General features: G+C 44.5%; 1 long non-coding RNA gene across 1 annotated transcript; it reads right to left on the bottom strand.

The window, feature by feature from the left end:
- Positions 1–15,471: 15,471 nt before the first annotated feature.
- Positions 15,472–19,059, bottom strand: LOC139077915 (uncharacterized). Its single transcript, XR_011530565.1, has 2 exons — positions 18,773–19,059; positions 15,472–18,016 (listed from the first exon to the last, which is right to left on the bottom strand). It is a non-coding gene; the product is annotated as an uncharacterized lncRNA (long non-coding RNA).
- Positions 19,060–24,680: the final 5,621 nt, after the last annotated feature.

Raw genomic sequence — 24,680 nt, 5'->3', positions numbered from 1 at the left:
CAAAATGAAACCTAAAGGAGCTTGAAAAGTATCCCTCTGAGAGTGGACAGTGGAGCACTGACCATAATGAAATTAGCCATTGCCAATACTGCCATGTTGTCATCACTCCTCTCCTCCCCAGCTCACAGGAGGCAATAGCAGGCACAATTAAAAAGTGGTGTGCAAATATTTGAGTTGAAATGTTACTGGAAGACCTTCTTCTTCTCAGTTTTTACACATTGTGGATGTCAAAGACGCAAAATTACCTTTACCGTGCCATTCAATGGCTCCGTGATTTTCGGCAGTTAAGTTTACTGTGGCATTTGTTCACAACCAGTAGGTTTGAGCTTGTAAGGCAAGCCCTATAAAGCCTGGCTAGTTTCCCCTGAGCCCCAGGACTGGAAATTAGGTTGCTGCCACCACAGTTTTCACATGACTCAACTCTTCTCCAAGCTCTCTCTGCTGAGACAAAGCATTTGGCACACAAAACAGTCAGTACCTTCAAAAGAGATCATGAATGTGAGCAGGCCCTGTAAATGTCCCCTTCACCGTGGGGACTTAGGTCTGACAGCAGTGACCAGAGAATAGCATAGACAGTTGCCGTCACTGAGCCAGCCCATAGAACCTGAGGGCAGAGGACACACCAAGGTGTTGGCTTCTCACTCTGGGGTAAAGGGAGACAGTCCTTTTCTCTACGACTGCCCCTATTCCACATAGTGGCCCTGGGGGCAGAGCAGAGGATCTGGACAAGTCACCTAAATCAGCTGCAGGATGGTCAGAAGCAGAGTGGGCGAAGGGAGGGGCAGAGAAGTGGCCACATCCAAGGTGGTTGCAGAGCGAATGCTGCAGACCCCGAGATGGCTGCTGCTGGGGGCGGGCAGCGGTGGAGACAGGCTCCAAACACAGGGTCTGCCCTGGGTTGGTCACTGCAGTTCTGCTCTGGGGAAATCTCTTTTGAAGGCTGTAGCATCGCTGGCCCTGGGGCACATCTGCCGTTGTTAAGAGGGCACAGTTCAAAACTGCCTGCCTCACACCAAACACCTGGAACAGAAAAAGAGGATGAACTTAAGAAAGGGAGTCAGAAGTCTTAGATCCACATTCCATTCAGAGGGGTGCTGGAGCTGGCTCATCTCTTTCCAACGCCACAGTCAGTGATGTCAGATTGATGCCTTGAAATTGGTCATCATTGGAATATTTACGCCACAGAAATTGGCAAACAACAAAACTCAGTCGTGTGGGTTCCCTGCAGAAAGTTGCCACTGCGTATCTACCACGCCAGCTGTGGGAATTTGGGTAAATTTTTTTACCTTCTCCAAACCTTGGGTGACACCATTTCACAGGGTAACCAATAGGTGTAAGTAAGACAATTAACTTGGAAGTCCTCTGTAAATTGTAAACGTTCTACAAGTGCTAGTTTTTATTATTTGAAGTAAAATGTTAAATATAAAGTTCTAAGATTTATTAAAATTAAAGCATATAATGATCACTTTTTTTTTTCTTTTGAAGGTTTTATTTTTTTCCTTTTTCTCCCCAAAGACCCCCGGTACATAGTTGTATATTCTCTGTTGTGGGTCCTTCTAGTTGTGGCATGTGGGACACTGCCTCAGCGTGGCTTGATGAGCAGTGCCAAGTCCACGCCCAGGATTGGAACCAACGAAACACTGGGCCGCCTGCAGCGGAGCACGCGAACTTAACCACTCAACCATGGGGCCAACCCCTATAATGATCACTTTTAATTGCAAGCTTAGGATATGATATAGGACAAGATTTCAGAAGGCGTAACATTTAGGAAGCAGAGTATGTGTGTCAGTTAAAATTATTACGTGCAAGTTACAAAACTCCTAACTCAAATTGGCTTCAACAATGAAGTGAGTTCACTGTCACCTAGACTGAAAAAAGGCCAAAGAGAATGTCAGCTTAATTCAGCATATTTTTTTTTTTTAAAGACTGGCACCTGAGCTAACAACTGTTGCCAATCTTTTCTTTTTTTTCTGCTTTTTCTCCCCAAATCCCCCCAGTATAGAGTTGTATATTTTAGTTGTGTGTCCTTCTAGTTGTGGTACGTGGGATGCCGCCTCAACGTGGCCTGATGAGCCGTGCCATGTCTGCGCCCAGGATCCGAACCAGCAAAACCCTGGGCTGCTATAGCGGAGCAGGCAAACTTAACCACTTGGCCACGGGGCCGGTCTCTAATTCAGCATCTTAATCCAGAGGCAAGGCTGAATCCAGCAGCTCAGATGATGCCATCATAGCGCAGGATGACCATCTGCCTGTTTGCCCAGCTAGTCCTGTTATGCATCCTGTCTGGTTTGGCATCTGTCTTGCCCTGCTCAAAGGTGTCCTGAGGCAGAAGATAAGTGGTATGTTCACTTCACCAAAGTTTGCTCTCCGCTCAGTTTTCTTGTGTTGCAGGACTCACCCCTGAGAATCACAGGATGCCTTTTCTCCCACCCTCTCCCTGGAGCTCCAGCCTCTTCCGTGTGAGGAGCAGAATACCTGCAACCACTGCAGACCTCACACCTCACACCACCCAATCTAGTGGGACAGAAAACCTCCTCCAACAGCACCCACACAAGTGCTGGGCTTCACTGTCTCTCACTAGTCTGGTTGAGGTCACATGGCCATTCCTGAAGCTTCCATTTGGGAAAACGGATTCGCTGATGGACTTAGTCAATCATGCTCACGCCTAGAGCAGGCATGAGATAATTCCACACAAATCACACACCGACAGTGAGGAAGGGTGAATCCTCTCAAGGAACAGCAAGTAACTATTGGCAGCAGGAGGTGAGCGGCGACTGGAGAGGTAACAAGAATGACGGGTGGCGTTGCAGAGCAGTGAAAGTGCTGGAGGAGGGGTCAGCTGACCCAGCTTTTAGATTTTCCACTAACTAGTGTTGGCATGATGGGAAAGCCCTTGCATGCCTGTGGCCTCAGTTTCCCCTTAAAGTGCAAAGGTAGGTCTAGAGGATTTCAGAGGTTCCATTTTGCTCAACATGTTTAATCTGTGGCTACCAGTTCTCTTATTAGTCTTCAGGGTTATCTATTCCAGGTTTAGTTTCTTTCCTGATTTTTCTCATTGGGTCTACATAGAGCTCATCTTGACTTTAGTCTTAATGCTAAAAACCTTCCCACTCTGGTGGAGATCTGAAATGTTCCATTACTCCTATTAAGTAAGTCGTATTCTTTAACTAGCTAACTTTCCCCACAGTTTACAACTTGTGTCAGACCCCAGGAAGATTTGCTTTTAGTTTTTTTCCCTGTGAACCAAACAAGTCATAAAAACAGATTTATATCATGGTTTCCTTACAGCTGCATTTCAACGTAGGTTTCTTAAATCAAGAAATCGACTAACATAATGGCTGAATGAATAAAACACGGCAGCAATGAGTGACTGCCTTCAGCAAAATGAGAGGCAGTCTTATTATTTAAATGTTCTTGGTTATATTAAGTGGAGTAAAAGGCTTGGAATCAAAAGTGAGAGAAATAGGCAGCCAAGTCAAAAATGCCACCAAGCTGTAAATAAAATATGAAACTGGCTTAGAAAGGGAGCATTACATTGAAGTCAAACACTGATATATAGTCCCAAAAAATTGTGGGACGTTTGTAGAAGGTGACATGACACCTGTCAATTATCCACAGCAGCCAGGAAATGTAGATTACATGAATAATTCACCAATCCAGTGCCCTTTGTTGCTAAGCTGTCTAAGCCAGTCCATAAAATAACCCCTGATATGAAAGAAGAAAATATACGTTTGAATTGCAAGAGCCTTACGTTACGTGCGGAAATGTTTTCAAAGCAGTTTCATTCTATGACTGTGTTCCAGTGAGCACCAGTGGCTAAGTAATTAACATGTGAGCCTTTATCAGGTGTGACAAAGGAGCAGGCTTGGGCTCTGGGAACTTTATATGTCCCCTAGAGGGGGTTGCATAAGAGAATTGAACCATGTCTTCGCATATCTCATAATTTTCTCACCCTCCCAAGCAGCACACAAGCCTTTAAAGAGGCTAAGTCTGAACTTTTGGTTTGGACTCATGGTATAATAAATTTGGAGGATCACTGAGAGATAGCCCACTCCTTTGGTTTTTAGAGCAACAGAAACTTTCAAAGAAAATTTTAGGTGAAAGTACCCAATATAGGACAGATAACAGTAGAACTATTTTGGTTGACTCCGGGGGGTGGGGTGAGGAGGATGACAGAAGATGGCGGGGATCTGCCTACTTAGCAGGCCTGCCCTGCACCCGAGGCCTCACCCTGCCCCAGCGCCTGCTGGGATCCAACAGTCCCGTTTCACAGATGGGAAAACCGAGGCTCCAAGGAAGCAAAGGGGCTCATTGAAGTCACAGAGAGAGTTGGTGGCAGAGCTGGGACTGGAAGCCAGAATGCCACCTTCCACGCAACACACATACACATGTACAACTGTAAGTACAGCTTGTCTACACAGCCGCACGAGCAGCCAGGATTTGGAGAAATACCAGTTCTGCAGCTCCCAGGACCTCACAAGTGAGCAGGAGGAATGGAAACAACTGACTCTTTCATTTGTGGCCTTGGCCCAGGCAGCCTGATACCTACACCCCTCCACCTCCCCCACTCCCATGTTGGCCACAGGGCCAGGGTCAGAGGTCACGGGCCAGGTGGAAGGTGGGGCCTTGGAATGCCCAGGGGACTGGGCAGGCAGCCATAGGTAACCAGAACCAGCCATCCAAGCCATCTGCTTCCCTGGGCTGTTGTAAGAAAAATCCTCACTCACTGCAGAAAGCTACAGAGGCCGCTGATTCCAGGAGCAAATCCAGCAACACCGCAGAGAAAGGTTTTCTCGCCTCCACAAGAGGGTTCATTCCTTGTAGCTTTCTTCCTTCGTCGTGAAGGTTCTAGCAGACAAAGAGGAACAAAAGAGAGGTTCCATTTCATACAGTTTGCGTAGAATAGGACACCTTCTTTCTCATTTTAGGCTTATTTGCTGCCAAGGTTTGGCTTTGTTTTTGAAAGTTTGCAAGGTTTCATTCCGGTGTAAACCTACCGATACAAGTGCTTTGGCACAGGTTTTCTCTAATCTTTGCTATTTTTCTCTAATTGTCCCAACTGATAATTTGTATATATTTTTAGCTTTTTAGGAGGTTAACCTACAGTGAAATGCTACTGGAAAAGGAAACCAAGTTTCTGATATGGGTCAAAGGCAAGTATAATTTCAAGACTTTCTGAATTTATCTCTTTGCAATCAGTCATCATTTTAGAATGAACACATTATATTTAGCTATATATAGAAATAATAATGTGCTAGTGGTTTTATCGTGAAGAGCTGAGGTTGAAAGCCTCGTGTTTTAACTTGGATCATTCCAACTAGCATAAAACAGGAGAAATTGGGCATCTTGATGTTATGGCTGCTTTGAGACTGATTCTCTCAGTGCATATGTTCACCGAGAACAGGGCGCAGAGAGTTTCTTTCAACAAATGGAGGTAATTATTAAATGAGTCCATGATCATCTAAACCAATTAATGCTTATTCCGATAATGCTTCAGTGTCTCTCAAGAACAGGCTGGAGAGGTCTTCTCTAGTAAGAGACTGGTGGAGCCAGAGCAGCTGAGTGTCAGTCCCAGCAGGTGGATAGACTTTTCCGAGCCTCGGTTTCCTTCTTTGTAATTTGGGTGCCATGATGATGAGGACAATGCCTGTCTCACAGGAGGCTGTGAGTGCTATGGCTACTTCTGCCTGGCAAAATCCTTGCTGAGTTGGGTTGTAGACTGGGTTCTAGAGAGGTGGGGCTGAGACAAAGGCTTATATGTGAGTTCTTTATTGTGCCTGTGATCCCAGGGAGATGGATGAGAGAGGGGAAGCCACACAGGGAACGAAGCAGGGTCTGAATGAGCATGCATTCTCAAGTTGGCCACTGCTTAGAGTTGTCATATAAAATACAAAACACCCAGTTAACTTTGAATTCCAGAGAAACGACAAAGAATTTTTGGCTGTAAGTATGTACCATGCGATATTCGAGACATGCTTATAGTACAAAATTATTTGTTGTTTCTCTGAAATTCAAATTAACTGGGCATCCTGTATTTTATCTGGTAACACTGCCACTCCTTCTAGTGATGGGTTGCTTCTTCCCGTGGGACTTGTCTGAGAAGTTGCATGAAATCTGTCTTGGGATTGAGCCATTCGTGCCCATTCTCCCACGGGTCAAAGTTAATGTTTCCCATGAGTCGTAACTTCTTGAAGCCCTCCTGTGTTGCACCTGTGGAGCTGAGTGGGCTGCCATTCCTCTCTGCTGTGCCAGGTAAGATGCCTGTGGCGAGGTGCTGTCAAGCTGCTCCTGTGTGAGGCTGATCTGGTAGCAGTGGCCGGGTGTGAGACAGCAGAGTGTGTGCAAGGGTGTCCACATAGATGGTGAAGTGTAGTGATTGACAGCACAGGTCTTGGACCAGGACGCCTGCATCTGAATCTCAGCTCCACCAATTAAATTACTAAGACAGGTTATCGAAAGTCTCTGGGTCTCAGTTTCCTTATTTTCAACTTGGGGATAATAATAATACATAATAGGATTGTCATGAAGATTAAAAACAAACATAAAGCTCTCAGAATGGTCTTTGGGCCCTCCTAAGTGTTTGCTATTATTATCCTGGGATTTCAACTGCTGTAGTTAGGCAGTTGGTGTATCCTGAACACCTTGCAACTGACTGTGTTACCAAATTTTGATCAATGTCTAAAACATACGATATTTTTTTCCATAAATGAGCCTAAATGTTGTCATCGCCTTATTCATTTGATCGTTCTTCAGCAGTGAGAAGAATTACTTTCTGCCGTGACTATGGCATTTTTTTTAAAGATTTTTAAAAAATTTTTGCTTTTTCTCCCAAAGCCCCTCAGTACATAGTTGTGTATTTTTAGTTGTGGGTCCTTCTAGTCATGCTGTGTGGGACGCCGCCTCAGCACAGCTTGATGAGCTGTGCCATGTCCGCGCCCAGGATCTGAACCAGCGAACCCTGAGCTGCTGAAGCAGAGTGCGAGAACTTAACCACTTGGCCACAGGGCCCGCCCCCTGACTATCGTTTTTTAAATAATCAGGAGGGAGAGGTCTTCACTGCCCATTGAACACGTGGTCTTCCTTTGAGACTGGCCAGATGCCCTGAGCTTCCACCCCTTATGCTCTCCATCCAGCACCCCATGACCTGCTCAGCTTGACACCGTCGCTGACTTTAAGGTAATGATGCATACCTGCAGTTGTAGCAAAAATAAATCTGGAGTATTGAACAGAATATAAAATTGTGCTGTATCTCCACATCCTGAGATTCATAGCAAGCTTCTTCAATTCTCTGAAATTTGCTTCTTTGGCCCAATGTTCACTTCTCAATTCCTCAGGTGGCCTGCCAGAAATTCTAAAATTTGTAATTGGGCTTCAAACACAAAATTGCTGAAATTGCTGGCTTAAAGAGTCATTCAAGCGACGCTCCCTCGCACAGAGGGAGGGAGATGCTCTGCTCTCCTTAGAGGTAGGAGCTGCCCCTCCCTGCTCTTGTTGGACCTGCTGACAGCCCTCAGTCGCAGCCCTGACTGCTGGGCATTTGATGACTCCTTTGCAGATCTGTTTCCCAGAAACTGTTGAGCTCTTTCGGTCGGGAGCCACGTATATTCATCTTTGTATCCCTACCTTACCCAGCCCATGTCTGGCACAGGCTGGGGAGCAGGGTGAATTCATCTGGTAGGCACAGTAGGCACTGTGCCCAGGGTCCACAGTACTCTCTAGGGGCCCATGAAAATGTGTAATTTCTCTTAAAATCAGAAGAAAGAAAAAGAACTGTTAGAATTGAAGAAAATGTTTTAATTTTTCCTTACATCAGGAAAAAATGAAATCTTAAGGGCCACAAAAATCTATTAAACTATTTTAATGTATTTTGTTCTGTTTTTATGGGGGAAGGGACCCAAGAAGGCCAAAGTGCCCAGGGCCCATAAAAGTCATAATGTGGTTCTGGTTGTGAAAGAATAAGTAAACAAATGAGTAAATATGTAATGACTGTTAAAAAATGCTTTGCAAATGACAAAGAGCAGTGAAAATGTAGCTTGTTATTAAAAGCTGACAATTTTATGGCTGTTGTAGAGTTCTCTTGACCTTTAGGACATTATCCCCTAAGGAGTTTAAATTATTTTTCCAAATTGAAAGCTTTTCTTAGTCATGTTCATATTCTTTCTTCCTATGAAATAAAAGCTTTAAGCGACTTTAAATGAGAAATTTTAGTGTGATTGGGGAGGGGACGGGAAGGCCCAGAATCTAAGGGCTCCGTGCGTTAGGAGCGTTCTCCCGGTCTCCCACACTTAGAGTGAGCCCACTGAATGAAAAGCCGAGTTCCCACAGAAGGTAAACCAAAGTGACTGTTATTTTCACAAAAAATGGATCCCTGAGCCTTTTTATATGTATTATCAACACCCCACAACCATGGCTCACCTCTGAGATAAGGGAACTCAAATATTTCTGGGGTGATCTGGGAGTATCTTCTATCCTTGAGTTGGTGGATGACGGATGACTCCTATCAGCTTGGAAAATATAAAAGCAGCGGAGACCAACGCCCAGAATACCTTCCGAGGGATGTTGAGAGTGTTCTGAACTGAGATCACTTGAGGAGGTGATCCTCTGGGCGTCCTTCTACTACCAAAGAGAATCCAGGCACACCCTTTTCTTGCCATCTTGAAGAGCCCAACCAATATAAGAAAGAATCTTCACTTTCTGAGATTATTCTCAGTAGAATTCCTTTCAAATGTGAGTTCTCATAGTGAATTAAAATATGAGAGTAGAAAATGACCATAGGTGGTGAACATAAGGAAAAGTTGTGGTTTTTTCCCCCTTTTCTTTCTCTTCTAAGTTTTCTGTAACATGGCTAAATTAGTCTTACCAGAATAAAACAAACTAGAGTTACAATGTATGGAGCCCAAGCCCTGCTCTAAGCTCTTTATATACATTTTCTTATTTAAGGGGAGAAATTAAATATGATGTAATTTGCAAAAGTCCTCGTGCAGAACTGTTGAGGAAGGCGTCATTTTTTCACCAATAAACTCAGCACAAAAGCAGAGTGAACTAAAATAGAAAACCTGCCACATTATTCCCCTCCTGGTTCAGTTCTTTAGCTGTATGTTCATAGGCCCGGCTTCTCCATGGCTTGGTTTTCATTTGGTGCAGAGGGCAGAGAAGAGTTCTTATGGAAACATACTCAGGGTAGAATGGTCATGATCAGGCGTCCCAGGAGAGAGGTAGCCAAAGAGTGGAGAGCAAGAGGAACAAAGATTTCTAGCAAATGGGTAACTATCACCTCTTGAGTATCTCCAGCCATTGCAGGCAGCCATTCTAGGCATCTGACATCCATGAACAAATGTCATGATAGACAACTTCAGGGGAAGCCTCCCGTGTGCCAGGCACTATCTCAGGTGTTTTTATGTTCATTGGCTAATCTTCCCAACACACCAATAGGGTAAGTTCTATTATAATCACTCTCGCGTTATAAGCAAGGACACTGAGGCAGAGGGAAGCTCAGGATCTTGGCCAAGATCACCCCTCTAGTAAGGCCTATGGACCTGGAACCCAAACCCTGGAGCTACGCAGCCTAACGGAGGGCTCAAAACAATTCTGAGAAGCAGAGACTTTCATTATCCCCATTTGACTTGCAGAGAACATGAGATTTAGAGAGGCTCGGTGACTTCCTCCAGCTTCCTTTGTTAGTAAACAGCAGCGTGGAGTTTACCCAAGCGGCCAGGCCCCTGAGCCCACACGCTGCACCATTGCAGCTCACGGAGTCTCTACATTCAGGCCAGCGCCTCCAGTCTCTTTGTGGAGAATGGATATAAGAGTGACCAAAAGAGGCTGGTGAGCAGAGAAAGGAGGTGAAATGACACGGTGGGGGGGGGGGGGGGCCGGGCGGGGGAGGTGCCACAGCAGAGAAAAGGCTCCGGGGAATATGGAAGAAAAAGAGAGGGATAGGCTCTGAGCTAGTGCAGCTTTCCAGGACACGAGAAGAGGAGACAAATCAGAAAAAGGTGAAGGCAGAGAGATTTAGCAGAAGCATGGGGGGCAGAGAAAGGTGGGCACTAAAAGTGGGAAGAAAGAGAAGAGAGTGAATAAATGATAAAGGAGGCTGCAGTGCAAACGTCCAGGAAAGTCCTGAACAACCAGCTTAGGGTGGGCCAGCGTGGGGTGGGTGAAGTGACGGCTCCCCACACCCCCAAGGCCTCCTGCTGCTCCGGGCAGATGGCCACATGCCACCACATCTCCATGAGGGTGACACACACATGAGAACTGTAAGACGAGGCCCTCGGGGCTCCGTTCACAATAAAAACATTGTACGGGCCTTCCACACATGACTCAGTGTGTATTGTGTGTCTGATTGAAGAAAAGATCAGCTTTACCTACAAGTGCTAACGTGTTGGCCAAGTTGAAATGAGTGCACAATTACATAAGAAATAAAAATACCTGGGGAGCAAGCAGTTTACCACCTTTGTGGGACATGCAAAATCCCGAGAGGAACAGCGCCAGGCGGCTCCTTGGCCAGCTGTGAGAATAGCTGTGGTTGGACTGGGTGTCTGTTGTGTTTTGTTTTTGCCCCAGTGTTTGGCACGTTGTCCTGAACGCCGAGTGGGGCCCCTGAACCCTGCCTGACACGAAATTGCATTCTCTAATGCCATTCTTGTGTTACTTTGTTCGAGGAGGACTGCGTAACAACAAAGGGGAAAGCAACAGAGTAATTAAAATTTGTTTTATGTGGAAACTTTATGGACTCAGCCTGCAAGAAATAGAGTGTAATGTTTAAAAGGAGGGACTCTGGCTAGACACAGGTTCAAGCCTTGGGTTCATCGTGTCTTAGCTGTGGGGCCTTTGACAAGTTAATCTATCGGAGCCTTATTTTATTTATCTGTACAATGAGCATAACAACAGGACCAACCTCAGAATGTTCGTGTGAGCACTGTATGAGATAATGCAGGCAAACAGCCCAGCCTAAACTGGCCCTGAGTGCCTAGCAAGTGTTAGCTAGTATTATTATCTGTAAAATGGGGAGATAACCTCCCAGTTCCCTCAAGGGACACTAAGGCTAAAACAAAAGGTTAGCAGATGAGAACTCTTTGAAAAGTACTTTTTAATATCTATTTTAGACTAAGCAGTGTGGTATAGTACAAACAATACTGGACAAGTTAGACGACCTGGATTCTGGTCTCTGGACCCTCATCTCTTCATCACTTAAGGGGAGGCTTAAATTAAGTGCCATTAGACATCACTTTCAGCTCTGATATTCTGGGACTCCGGCGCCCATTCATTCCCCTGCCTGTCTGCAGCAGGAGGGTGGAGACCCTCGCTCTGGTGGGCTTGTGACTGTGACTCTGGTTCCCTGCTGGCCTGCCAGGGCCCAGTGGATCGACTTAGAAAAGAAGAGAAAAAAAGCACTTACACATACCCACGGAGATGTCCCACGTACTTTAAGTGAGAAAAGGTAAATTAAAAAGCTATATGTAATTCAACTGCATAACATTCTAGAATAATTTTAAAAACACAGATTTGTAAATGCAGGGATTACCTCTTGGGCAGGATTAAGAGAAATTTTACTTTAGACTTAACACATTTCTGTATTGTTTGAACCTTATACTGTGAGTGTGTTCTATTTGATAATTTAAATAATAATAAAAAAGATATAAACAAAATTAAAACGCTCATTTGTGGGAAAAGAAAAGAAAAATCACTTATAATCCACCCCAACTTAGAAATGCTGCAATTGACATTTTAATTTATATCCTTTCAGTCTTTTTCTATATGTGTACCACTTAGAAATATACATATGTATTTACAAAATGTAATCAGATTGTGCATGCTATCTTATAATTAGCTTCACTTATCAATATAGTATCTGTATGTTTCTAGGTCACTAAAGTTTCACCTACCATCTACAGCACCACATTAATGACTTCTTGTTTTTCCATGCTGTACGTGGCTAACCTTCTATTGCTGCACATTTTGGCCATTCTTAGTTTTCCCCCATTGTAAGTATTGACAGGCTTTTGGAAAATAATGAAACACTGAAATGTTTGGCTTGCTTTCTCTCTTTGGGCAGAGCTGGCCGCTCTGTCTTTTCTTCCTCCTCTTTGTATCGTTTAGCTTTTGGGTGGAGGCCCAGAGGGCTCCACAAGGGGTGGTGTGTGTTTAAGAAATTCAGCTAAAGAAACAAACTGATCGCAAAGAGCTCTGAACCCAGAGTGTGGGGAAAATGCTGAGCATTGTAATTGGCCTAATGTTTCTCCCGTGAGAAATGCCATCTCCTTAGGCCTCCAAAGTTCTGGCAGCGATTTTAACTTTTCTCATCCAGCTGATGATAGACAAATATTCCTCACTTCCATAGTTATGTGCAGCCCCCAAGATGCTTCCTCCAGGTTGTCAAACCCTCATTGGAAATGCCTACAGGCTCATTTTGAAGATGGAAAAGCAGGCATGCTGACATCAGCAAATCAGGACTGTGGGCTTTAGGTTTCATTGAAACGATACCCTCTTGGACAGCCCTGGACCCCGCTCCCTGAGCCAGGCTGTTGGTCCAGTGGTGACCCAGGAAGGAATGCCACTGTCGAGCCACAGGCATGCCAGGGAATTACTAAGCACATGCCAACAAGTAACCTCATACGATAATCAAACGTGAGCCAATCTGCGAACACTTTGCGTAACAGCATATTTGGATTTGGGGCTTAGCTTTCAGAGCTTGAGTTTCACGTTCGCCTGAGCATACTCCCAGCCTCCCAGGGCCCCTCCTGTGTGCCCTGCCTCTGCTTGCAAGTGGAGAGAGCAGTTCTTCCAAGAGCCAGGACTTGGCTTGCTCCTCGAGGTAACGCAGAACGCTGCCAGACATCAGCTGTCTCTTATTCGTCTGCACGCCTCGTTCTGGCCAGCACCACTTCTCCATACGCCCTGTTTCTTACCAGTAGGCCAGCAACGTGGGTGATGGATGCCTCATTTTGCTGTTGGGACACTTAATAGTCAATCCTGATATTGTCATGGCCTTTGATGCACCTCAGCGACTACAAGAGAGAGGGTTGTTGACTAACAACTGCTGATATAACAAAATTCTATCCAGTCCCAGCTGTAGGAATTGGCAAAGTATGACTGCATCAACAGGTATCTGGGCTATCCAAGAGCCTCAGGAAGGACAAAGAAGCTTACAAACTTTAAGGTCCCTTGCTCCTGGATCTGGCCCCTCTCCTGCAGATTTCGTGAGAGCCAAGAGTTTGATGGTTTGAATTCAGGGTCCACATGATGGTGATACTCTCTCTGTTTTCCTACGCAAATTTGCTACAGAATAGCAGCTACAATCTGGGGTCCCCCTGAGCTGGAGGCCAGGGCCAAATGACCTGACTGGCCCACTCGCCTCTTCAGTACTGCTTTGATGTATGTCAGAGTTTCCTCAAGGCCTTGGGTGTTTGTTTACTCTAGGTGACATGGAACATAAAGTGTTCAGAAAGCTATACCTCGGGTGAGAGACAAAGGTTAGTCAATGATCTGATTCATAATCCTTCCAATGAAGGAACCATTCATGTTTGAACTCCAAGTGAGAAGAAATTGTTCCCATGAGATAGGGCTTTTAAAATGCCCCTACCCTTTGGGCTGGCCCCGTGGCCAAGTGGTTAAGTTTGCGAGCTCAGCTTCGCTGACCCAGGGTTTCCCTGGTTCGGATCTTGGGCACGGACGTGGCACTACTCATCAAGCCATGCTGAGGGAGCATCCCACATGCCACAACTAGAAGGACCCACAACTGAAAAAAAAAAATACACCACTATGTATCGGGGGGCTTTGGGGAGAAAAAAGGGAAAAAGAAAAAATCTTAAAATGCCCCTGCCCTTGCCACAGTGCTCTGAGAGAGGATCCAAGCTTATCAGGAGAACATGCTCACGAACAAAGCCCCCAGGTTAGAGATACCAAGAGCTGCAGCATCACTCAGCGAAGGCTGGATTAGAGACATAGAGCCTTCCCCAGGAATAAGCTGATAAGGACTCAGTACCTAAACACAGTAACTAAAGATCAGAAGAAAGAAGCTCACATTCCATCACAGACCTAATAATAAGACCTCATGGATACTCAAAAGTTCTCCGGACTAGGTGTGAACAAGTAGACTTCCCTTGCCCTGTCAGTTAAGGGTTACAACCATCTTTAATAAGGAGAAATTGACGGTTGATATCTGAACCTGTTATATAAAGGACTTTTACTAAGTGTGGGTTCAGTTGTTCTCAAAAAAAAAAAATCCCTTTTCCTTCCAGAATGCAAGAGAATCCCTCTAATTTTTGTTAACTGTAGATATATTTACAGTTACTGTGTCTTTAATTTTAACCATAGATGACAGAAAGCAGAGGATGCCCAACCTAAGCACCTATCGATACTTTTTGTAGCTCTGGATGTACCTGAGAGGCAAGGTCATTATGAAATTGGAAATTTTTTTCAAAGTAAAAAATATACTACTTGTCTTTTACAAGTAGAAGAGGAAAGTACAGTAATTATCAATGCTTTATTGGTAGTTACGAGCCTCCAAAAATCTCAATAAGTTGAACATACACTACATATGTACAAGAGCATAAACTGTGGCCTCCAGTGATAACAATGAAAGGAAAGAATAAACTTAGGAAATCCTCTGCATAGTTCGTCATAGAAATTAATCAACCCAAAGCTCCCAGATTCAAAAGACAATTATATGAGGCTGGCCCTGTGGCTGAGTGGTTAAGTCTGCGCTCTGCTTCGGCGGCCCAGGGTTTCACCAGTTTGAATCTGGGCGTGGACATGGCGCCGCTCATCAGGCCACACTGAGGCTGCATCCCACATACCACAAGTAGAAGGACCCACAACTAAAATATATACAACTATGTACTGGGGGGCTTTGGGGAGAAAAAGGAAAAACAAAATCTTAAAAAAGAAAAAGACAATTATTGAAAGTTTAAGAGGTGTGCTTCAAAGAGTTCCTTCTTTTATATGGACTATGTGAAGATCATTAACAAGTTTCAAAGTCACACAACTTGTAAGAACCCCTCAGGGTCACAGGGAAGTTTGCATAGTTTGGCCTCTCCTACAGATTTCTGAGGCTTGTGGGGAAGGAGCCATTCCCAGGAAGGACCCAGCAGAACCTCGGAGCAGTGCTGTCCCCATAGGCAAATCACAGTGGCCTCTGCCCCTAAGGACAGGGCCGCTCAGTTTCCTGCACCTGGAGGAAGCACTGGCTTCCCTCTCAGGCAGGCTTGTTCCTGGAGTTCCTTGTCTGAGGTTGGGAGGGGCGTGGGTATTCCAGGTCACCTCCTGGTCATGTTGCCCCACGAGCAGTGCTGTGAGGGGGTCCCCAAAGTAATCCATTGTCTAGTCCCAAACCTTTCCATTTAATGAAACCCTGCAAATATGAGTGCCTATTGGGAACAAAGCATGGTGCCATCCCACCTCTCATTTTGCTATTTGTCTGCTTTCTTCTTTTGCTTGGCCTCCTTCTAATTATTGGGCAATCACTTCCAATTCCAGGGAGCCAATCCTTATTTTATTTTTCCAATGTAAAGATTAATGAGTCTATCTTTCTAGTTCAATGCACAAGGCGAACTTTCTCAACTCATCTTCCTCAAGGTAAAGTTGTTGGATGAGTCCGTGTGCGTTTAATCCATACACGTCTTATATCCGGCACCTACACACACAGGCAGCATCCTCAAGTGATGTAAAGGTTGTCGTGGTTGTCACCTCTGTGAGGGAAAAAAAGCTCCCCAAATGGGCAAATTGCCATTTAGAGGAATCCCTAGGTGCTTTTAAAGCATTGAATCACAATGTACATTTTTTTTAAGTGTTGTCCATGAACATATCGGTTGCCATTTCCTGAAAACACCTCTTTGTAGAGGGACTCATGCACGCCTGCAACACTCTTTCTGCTTTCTTAGATGTCTGTCTGTTTCCCACATTTAGGATTCATTAGGACTGTCTAAGGCAAGTCTTGTGACAAGGGTGGGAGGAGGGTGAAAATCATGGAGTGAACGTGGGAAAGGGATGAAAAAGGCAAGCTCAATTATGTAAAAGTGTCAGTGCCACTTTCTGTCTGTGACATGGGACCCTCTGTGCCTCAGTTTCTTTATTTGTAAAAGTGGATAATAATAGGGCCAAGCTCGGGGAGATGTGGGGTAGAATGGGTTACTATATGTTAAGTATTCAGAGTACTGTCTGCCACCTAGCCAGTGCTCTCTAAATGTCAACCATCTTATTTACGTTCTAGTCAACACAAAAGGAGTCAGGGCTGGGCCTCTGGAAGCAGAATAATTCTTCATCTCAACACCACCATCCACATTATGGAAGAGATTTTAGTGTGAATGGGGCCAATTGACACCCCAACTTCTCCTCCCACCCTTCATGCAGCACTATCTCCTCTCCTTCGCCCAGACTCAGTGTCTTTATCTAGTCTAAACCACAGATAACTTATCAAATTACTGCTCCCAGGGGAATTTGTATTTTAACAACGATAAAACCTTCAGTGAGAAGTGTCATTTGGTGGAATCTCAGAAGGTGAGGGTGGAAGGACGTTTGTAAGAGCCCTGGAATCACAGCCCGGATGAGATTGCTTCATCCATCTATCAGTGAGGTAACTCTGGCAGGAAGTCACTTGCACTTTTCACTAATTGAGGTCCTGCCCTCGAGAATCTTGCAATCTAAAAGAGAGAACTTCGATCCAGAGTGATAACAGGACAAGTCCGTAGTTAAAGCCTGGTGCCGTGGACTGCGTAACCCCTGTCCCAGGTATTGGCATGGAGGTGCAGGGCACACTCGGGTGGAACAGGACCTGTCGTCTGGCTTCACAAACTTCACAGATTATTGGAAGCGACAAAACACATCAGATGGTGATAAGGAAACGTGGATGAGTGAAAGGAAAAGAGAGGTGTGTTAACAGAAGACAGCCTGAGGAGTTTGGAGAACAGGAACGTTTCTCAAGAACTTGAAAGATTGGAGGTCTTTCGAAAGGGTTGGCTGTACACTGCCTGGAGGGCGAGGGATGAGCTGGAAAGTGATTTAGCCGGGCCCTTTCTAGCTGGATAAGCGCTCCCGCACAGGGATCTTCGCTGGAGAGAAACGGGAGGCTGGGTATCGATGACTCATTCTCAGCTACTTGAGATCATCTTCAGATTTTCATTTAACTTTTCTCTTCCATGTCAGACACCCCTAATTCTTGGGTGGTCTGCCAAGCCACTTCCTGCCAAGTCCCAGCTACTTTGCTCTAGGTGGAGGGCTGGGGGTACTGGATCTTATTTCAAAAGGAGAGGGGAAATTGAAACCAGAAAGGCTGTGTGATGAACTTGAAGACAATCTTGTTTTCTCCAACACAGGTTTCCCAAAGCTGGTATCTCTAGCTTAGAGCTTGTTTTTTGGGTTTTTTTTTGTTTTTGTTTTTGTTTTTGTTTTGGTGAGAGTTAACCATTCAAAGTGGAAGCCCTTTTATAATTCAATCTAGTTATGCAAACATAGCCCATTGATGTTAACAAATAGAGACCAGATGCAAATAACCCACTGCAGCATAACACAGAATAACCAGCAGGAACTAAAGAAAACTCTCTGTCTCCCCCCCACCCTATTACCTCATAAGAATTCCTTCCATTTGGAAATGGGCAAGAGGAAAAGGAAAAAAAATGGGACTATTAAGATGTTTCAAACGGTCTTAAAATGACAGCAGTAGTAGAGCGGCTTGGATCACACAAGATTGCCGTGTAAACAACTGAAGTAATGTCAGAGTGATGTGGAATTAGGCGTGCAGCCCTAGGAAAAGGGAGGTACTTCCATCTCATGAAGGATAAATTCATCCCAACAGGAGAGCAGCTTCCAAATGGAGGTCACCCAGTCGGTGATTCACAGCCAGGTGCACACAAGACTTGGTTCTCTGCAATTCGTTGAAGAGGGTGTCACTGAATATGGTGAAATTTTATGACATTCCCTGGGGCGCTGGGTGTTTTAATTCCTCTGGATAGACAGCCAAGCAGTCGGTGGGTGAGGCCTAACACAGGGAATCCCAGAATGGTAATGGCGCTGCCGTTTTCTGGAGAAGGAAAGTTTCGTTGCGTCAAAGGAGGTAGATAATATCAACAAATTCACAGCGAGTCCCCAAACCTCTGAGCGGACTGCCATTGCTGCCTGATTTTCTCAGAATGCCATTGCCTGATGAGGAGCTAGTGGATCAAGAGGCCCAATTCTTGACGAGTGCAGTGGGTCAGATTTTCTACTTTTAGAATAATTCTTAATTTTTAAAGCTTTTTTTTCTAGGGGCCGGTGGGGGGGCAGGCTCCAGGACTGTGGGATCTGAGAACCTTCATAGGTGGCTGAGAAATAGATGAAAATCAGAAAAAATAATAAACAGCAATACTTTAAGTTAGGAACGTCAGGGTCCAGAAAAGCATTTGGGTGAAATCTTTCCGATTTAGCTCTGGGACAGAATCATACACAACCAGGAAATCTCCAGAAGGTGCTCAGTAAATGTTAGTGGAACGAACGTTGACGGGAACCCTGGAGCTCCTTCTGGGAGATTCTTCAGTGCTTTGATGTTACCAACAGGAAGTTCTTCCTGAAGTCAAGGCCGCATCCCCTCCCAGCCACCTTAGCTCTGGCTCTAGCCTCCCGCTCTCAGGAGAAACAGGAAAGATGCGGATATCGCTGTTCTTAGGTCTCTATTAAATTTGTACATATTAAACTCGCCCTCCATCTTCCATTTTGTGGACTAAATAACCCCCATTTTGTAAGCTTTTCCTTCAAAATGGTAATTTCACAAACATATCCATGTGCCCATCTTAAGACTCACCAATATTTAGAAACAACTTCCATATCACCTTACAGACGTGGCCACGCTGAGATGCGTCACGTGCTTAATTCATAAAGGCGCTGCTTCCTGGTGGAAACCCCGCCTCCTGGGCCATTGCGGGCAGCCTGTAGGTTTCTGTCTTCTCTCTGGGCCTGGAAGGAGGCGGTAGCTGATAAGCTACACAAATAAGATGCAGCCTGGTGCTGATGAAACGTCCATTTTCTTGGGGAAATGGCTGACAGGAGCAGGATAAGGCTGTGAGGAAGCTAGCAGCAATTTCCCAAATCTACCACTACCACTGAGCTTTATTTGCATGCTTAGAGCTATTATTAGCAAAACAATGGCTGGAAAATGTACCAGAGAGAAAATTAAGAAATGACAGACCTGTTTTTAAAAAGTAAGAGAAAATCTGCCTTTGTGAAGTTTTGTAAAGTTTTTCGAAGTAGAAAGTTTGACTTTAGCAAGATACAGCATCCAACCATGGCGCCCTGGGAAGGAAAGAGCGAGCCCCAGCTGTCAAGGGCCGCTGCCCAGACAGAAGCATGAGTTCAGGGCTCTCTGCAAGCGAACAGAAGCACAGCGCTTGCCTTACAATCCCAAGGCCACCTGTGAACCATGGCGCAGGTGCTGATGCGGTGGAGAGGGCATGCAGGAGTGTGGTCCTGAATGGAGAAAGCTATTGTTTCTGAAGAGTAACAGAAAGGACTCTGTTCGGGCTGTGCTGTCCACCTCGGTGGCCACCTGCCACATGTGCCTATGGAGCACTTGCAATGTGGCTGGTCTGATTGAGATGTGCTGTAAGTGTAAAATACACGCCAAAGTTCAAAGAATTAGCCTGAAAAAAAGAACGCAAGATACATCAGTAGTCATTTTCAAGATCGACTACATATTGAAATGACAATATTTTGGTTAGATTGGACTAAATAAAATATATTGTTAAAATGAATGCTACAACATGGATGAAGCTTGAAAACATTGTCCTTAGTGACAGAAGCTAGACATAAAAGGCCACCCATTGTATGATTCCACTTACAGGAAATGGTCAAGAGGCAAATCCCTAGAGACAGAAGGTAGCTGAGTGGTTGCTTAGGGCTGGGGGGTTTTGGAGGGAAATGGGAAGTGGCTGCTAGTGGGTATGGGATTTCTTTATGGGGTTCTAAAATTGATTGGGGCACTGGTTGCACAGCTCTGTGAGTATACACAACTGTACGCTTTCAATGGGTGATTGTATGGTATGTGAATTATATCTCAATAAAGCTGTTTAAATGATTTGGATGCAAAAAAACTAATTTTACCTGTTTATTTTAAACTTTTTACAATGTGGCTACTAGGAAATTTCAAATTACATAAGTAGCTGGCATTATATTCTGTCGAACCTCCTGGGCTAAGGGGACTAAGGGTGAAGAAACTGAGGAAATCCAGGGCTAGTGGTCCCCAAAGTGAAGGTCATAAACACAGAGCAGAAGAACAGCCAGAAATGCTCACCTTTGGTGCAGGGCAGGAAGGAATGAGGGGTGAGGGAGATTATGACCAGGAAAGTTGGGGGATTTTAAGGATAAGGGTAAAAACTCCAGGACCAGGGCAGGCCTCTGTACCATGTGCCAGAACTTGGGCTGACGGTGAACTGGAATTTCTGGCCCCAAGGCAAACAGGGGGCACTATCTTCCCTCACCTCTCCAGAGGAACTGTTACCAGTCCAGTCCTGCTTTTCACAAGTGGATGCCCCAGCTGCCTCTGGCCCCCGGCCGGCAGCCTCTGGGGCGAGAGGAGCTACATCTTGACCCACGTGTAGCTTGTTTGCATACCTGGAACCTAGCTGTGGCGAGCTGCAGCAGGCACACCAGGAAGCTCGGGCCTTGTCCTGGGGGATGGAAATTTCTTCAAGGAATATTGGCCAAGGGAGCTTGTTTGTTCTGTTTATGGAATGCCATAAACAAACCGTAGTGTTGGTCAGAGGCTTGGCTGGACGCAGCATAAAGGGCAGCCTTGGGTGCCTTCTTGGCGTCTTCTTCCCACCCAGGGTTCTCTCCAGTTCAGTTCCCCTCCCACCCTCAAAAAAGCACAACAGTATTTCAAAGGCCACAGCTCAGTGGATGTTGGCTGAGGAAGCTACACTTAGGGCTCTCAAAAGAAAGGATTCCATTGCTCATCTCTGGAGACTAGAAAGACGGTTGGACTGAAGGGTAGCTCAGGGTGAATTAGCCAGATGAACTGTAACCCCAAAGGCCTAGTTCTGGAGGAGAGGTCAGTAGTCTAGAAAGGGGAGACACAATCAAACACACTGTACTTGGCAGTGGCTGTCTAAATTTTAAAATTGCAAAGTGAGTATTTGACACTATTCTGTGTCTTATCAGAGCTATGTCCTGAAATTTGCTCCCACTGCAGTAAACATTAGTTTTTCTCATGACTGACTGTGTATCAGGTTTCAGCGGACGGGGTGGGTGGCAAGCAAAGAAAATGGGGAAGGCCAAGTTCACGAACCTAGGGGCACTGCCTGAGTGAAGCAAGGTCTGCTTTCTTGCCCTGATGAAGTAACAGCAGAGAGTTAACTGTGTTCAAGGACGGCCTAGAAGACACAGACAAGAGCATCTTCCGTATGACTGTAAGCTCCTGAAGGGCAAGGATTATGAATGATTCATGTCTGTATCTCCACCATAGGGCCTGCACATGGTAAATAGTCAGGGAATATCTGTAGCATGGATAGATGGGTGGATGGAAGAAGGGAGGGAGAGACGGTGGGAGGGAGGGATATGACACACAGTAGATAATTGATTAACATTTGTGTTATGTAATGATGTAATGTTTTGGGTGGTGGATGACGAAGCGGAAGGACTTGAAAGATTTCATTTGCACGATAGGGAAATAAATTCTGAAAGCGTTAAACTAATATGATAGCATACTGCATATTTGGTTTTGTCATCTAGCTAGCTTTTTCCAAACAGTGCTTAGATATGTTGAACAAGAGGGAGGGTGGAAAGGGAAAAAAAATGCTTAGGATTACAGCTCATGGGCCTCTCTCTCTCTGGATCTTGTAAAATGCAAACCACTTAGGAGTGGACGAATGACTTAACGAGGATGTTGTCAGGGCCCTCAGAATAAATATTGCCTTTTCCATTCCCACTGCTGGTTCTACACAGCGCAGCTGGCAGGTCATCAAGAGGCTGAGATCTCCTCCTTCTTATCTTCTGGGTCAGGCAGCACAGGATGGTGAAAAACTTGCTCAAAAAGCATTTGAAAGGTTCACCCCTTGTCCCTGCACGGTGAGGCAATCCTTTCTGACCAAGGATCCTGTTCTATAAGGGAGTTGCCTTTTGTATTTGGCAGTTAGCAATCTACATTTTAAGTCAAGGTACTTAAAACTCAGGAGACAGAGTTTCTATGTCCACATAGCCCTATAAGAGAGCTCAAAAGGCTCGTCTGGAATATTAGAGGGCAGGGAACTTCAAAGAAAGCATAACCATGTGTTATTTTCCCAGTGAACTTAGATCTCTAAAAGGTCTGTGGAACTCTCTAATGTGGGTCCGTGGCACGCCAGTGATCGAGGTGGACGTGACCTTGGCAGGGTGAGCTAAGAAAGCTGGCTTCTTTTAAGGAAATAACTTTCTGTGATATCATGAGGGGGACGTGCAGGTGCAGCTGGGTGGGGGCCGTTGGCAGCAGGGCTCCTTGTAACGGGTCCAAATCCCTGGTGCCCATACTCCTCGACCCAAGTCACTTCTGCTCATGAACCTGTGCTGTGATTCACAAGCAGCCAGCAGCGGCTGAAAGGAAATGATGTGGCAACTGTGTCCAAAGACGATGGTTGAATGTTGGAAACAGAAAAGAAAACCCTTTAAAAGATAGGCCGCTGTATTTTTCAAAGACTGTGCAAGATTTCAAAAGCATGTTTAGCATTCCGAGGATTTTCCCTTCTGTGTCTTTAGAGACTGGCTCTGAGAGTGATTTTTTTTTTGTTTATTTAACTCTGAATCAAAAGAGATTTGGACCCCACCAGCTTTTGAACAACAGCTTCAGTAGACTGCCTCTGTGCATTTAGTTCGAGGAGAGAGACTTCAACCACACAGAGAATTTGAAGTCTGTAATATGTACTAAAAGATCAGCTGGTCTAACTTTACAGGGCTAATAAAAGGGAAGAATTTTCCTGTGCTCAGGTCTTTCATGAATTATAAATAACCATTCACTTTGGAAGATAGCACATCATAAATTTTTTTTTCACAAATATGCACAAATCCATTTTAAGATCCAAGAAAAAAGATGTTCAGAAGTCTCAGATGTACTCAGTTTTGATTTCGTGAGGAAACATGTTCTTTTACCATATGGATGCTTTTAAAGGGGCCTTCAGCTGGGGCTCAATAATGACACCCCAGTGGCTATATAAGGGATTTCTTTCCTTCTAACATTATTTCTCTGTTATTAAAGGTGGAAAAACCTTCCACAAATAGCATACTATTAGAGTGCTTTAGGGGGTGTCCTGGGAATCAGGTTATGTGTCTGCTCCAGAAATACTGTCTGTAATTATCATTCCTGAGTGGTTCTGAGGATGCAGTTTTGGTGTTTTCATTAATTTCTTGATTCTACAAGTCTGAAGTGCGTGCCTCCTCTTGATATTCAGTATTTTGCAGTAGGAGCTTTTTTGAGGTTTTTTTTTTAGGGTCACAGGTCTCTCCTCCTCCCTTCCTCTCCTAATAACCATTTCCTGGCTTCTTTTGTCCGCTAAAATCAAAAGGTATGAAAGACTAGATTTGAAAACTGAAAGAAGTCAGATATAAGATTTTTCCAAACCCAAGCCTTCATCTTCCCTTCTTATAATCTGCTAATATGAATATTCAAAGAGAGCATTCAGATCTAACAAACAACTGAAGAGGGCCCACTTTGATTGATTTCTTCCCCGGCGTTTTATTAGGAGAGTTTCCAAATAAACACAAAGTTGAAAGAATTTCACAGTGAACACCCACACACCGACCATCTAGTTGTAGATTCGACCATTAACGTTTTACTCTTCTTGCTTTATCCCATAGCCATACATCTGTCCTCCATCGATCCACCTTATCTTTTTCATGCCTTTAAAAGTAAATTATGGGCATCAACCAATTTCCACCTAACAACTTCAGTTCAATATTTACTTTTTTCTTTTAATGTAAAATTTACATACAAGGAATGTAAAATCTTAAGAGTACATTTTTTGAGTTTTGACAAACGTATGCCTGTGCACCCAAACCCCTATCCAGGTCCAGAACATGACCATCACCCCAGAAAGTTCCCTCATGCTATGTTCCTGTCAATCCTGACCCCTTCCTTGCTGCCCAGAGGCAATCGCTGTTTTTTTTTTTTCACTACAGATTAGTTTTGCCTACTCTAGAATTTCACATAAAAGGAATCAAATAGTATGAACTCTTTTGTGTAAGACTTCTTTCACTCAGCATACTGTTTCTGCGATTCAGTGGCATTATTGTGTGTGACAGTAGTTCATGCCTTCATACTGCTGAGTAATATTCCATTGTATGACTATACCATTCTCCTGTTTGTGGACACCTTAGCTGTGTCCAGTTTTTGGCTATTGTGAATAAAGCTATTGGGAACATTCTTATACAAGTCTTTTTATATACATATGTTTTAATTTCCTTTGGGAAAAGACCTAGTTGTGTAATTGCTAAATCACAGGATAGGTGTATGTATGTTTAGTTTTTAAAGAAACTGTTACTGCTTTTCCTAAAGTGGATGTACCATTTTATATTCTCACCAACAATGCATGGGAGTTCTGGTTGCTCCATATCCTTGCTGACATTTAGTGTTGTCAGTCTTTTTATTTTAAGTCATTCTGCTGAGTGAATAGTGATATCTCATTGTGATTTTAATTTGCATTTTCTCAATGACTATGGACATTGAACACGTTATCATGTGCTTATTT

This window comes from Equus przewalskii, chromosome 20 (genome assembly GCF_037783145.1).
Source record: "Equus przewalskii isolate Varuska chromosome 20, EquPr2, whole genome shotgun sequence".
In the NCBI taxonomy this organism is placed as follows: domain Eukaryota; kingdom Metazoa; phylum Chordata; class Mammalia; order Perissodactyla; family Equidae; genus Equus; species Equus przewalskii.
The sequence above is the reverse complement of the archived record's forward strand: the minus strand, read 5'-3'. Positions and strand labels throughout refer to the sequence as shown.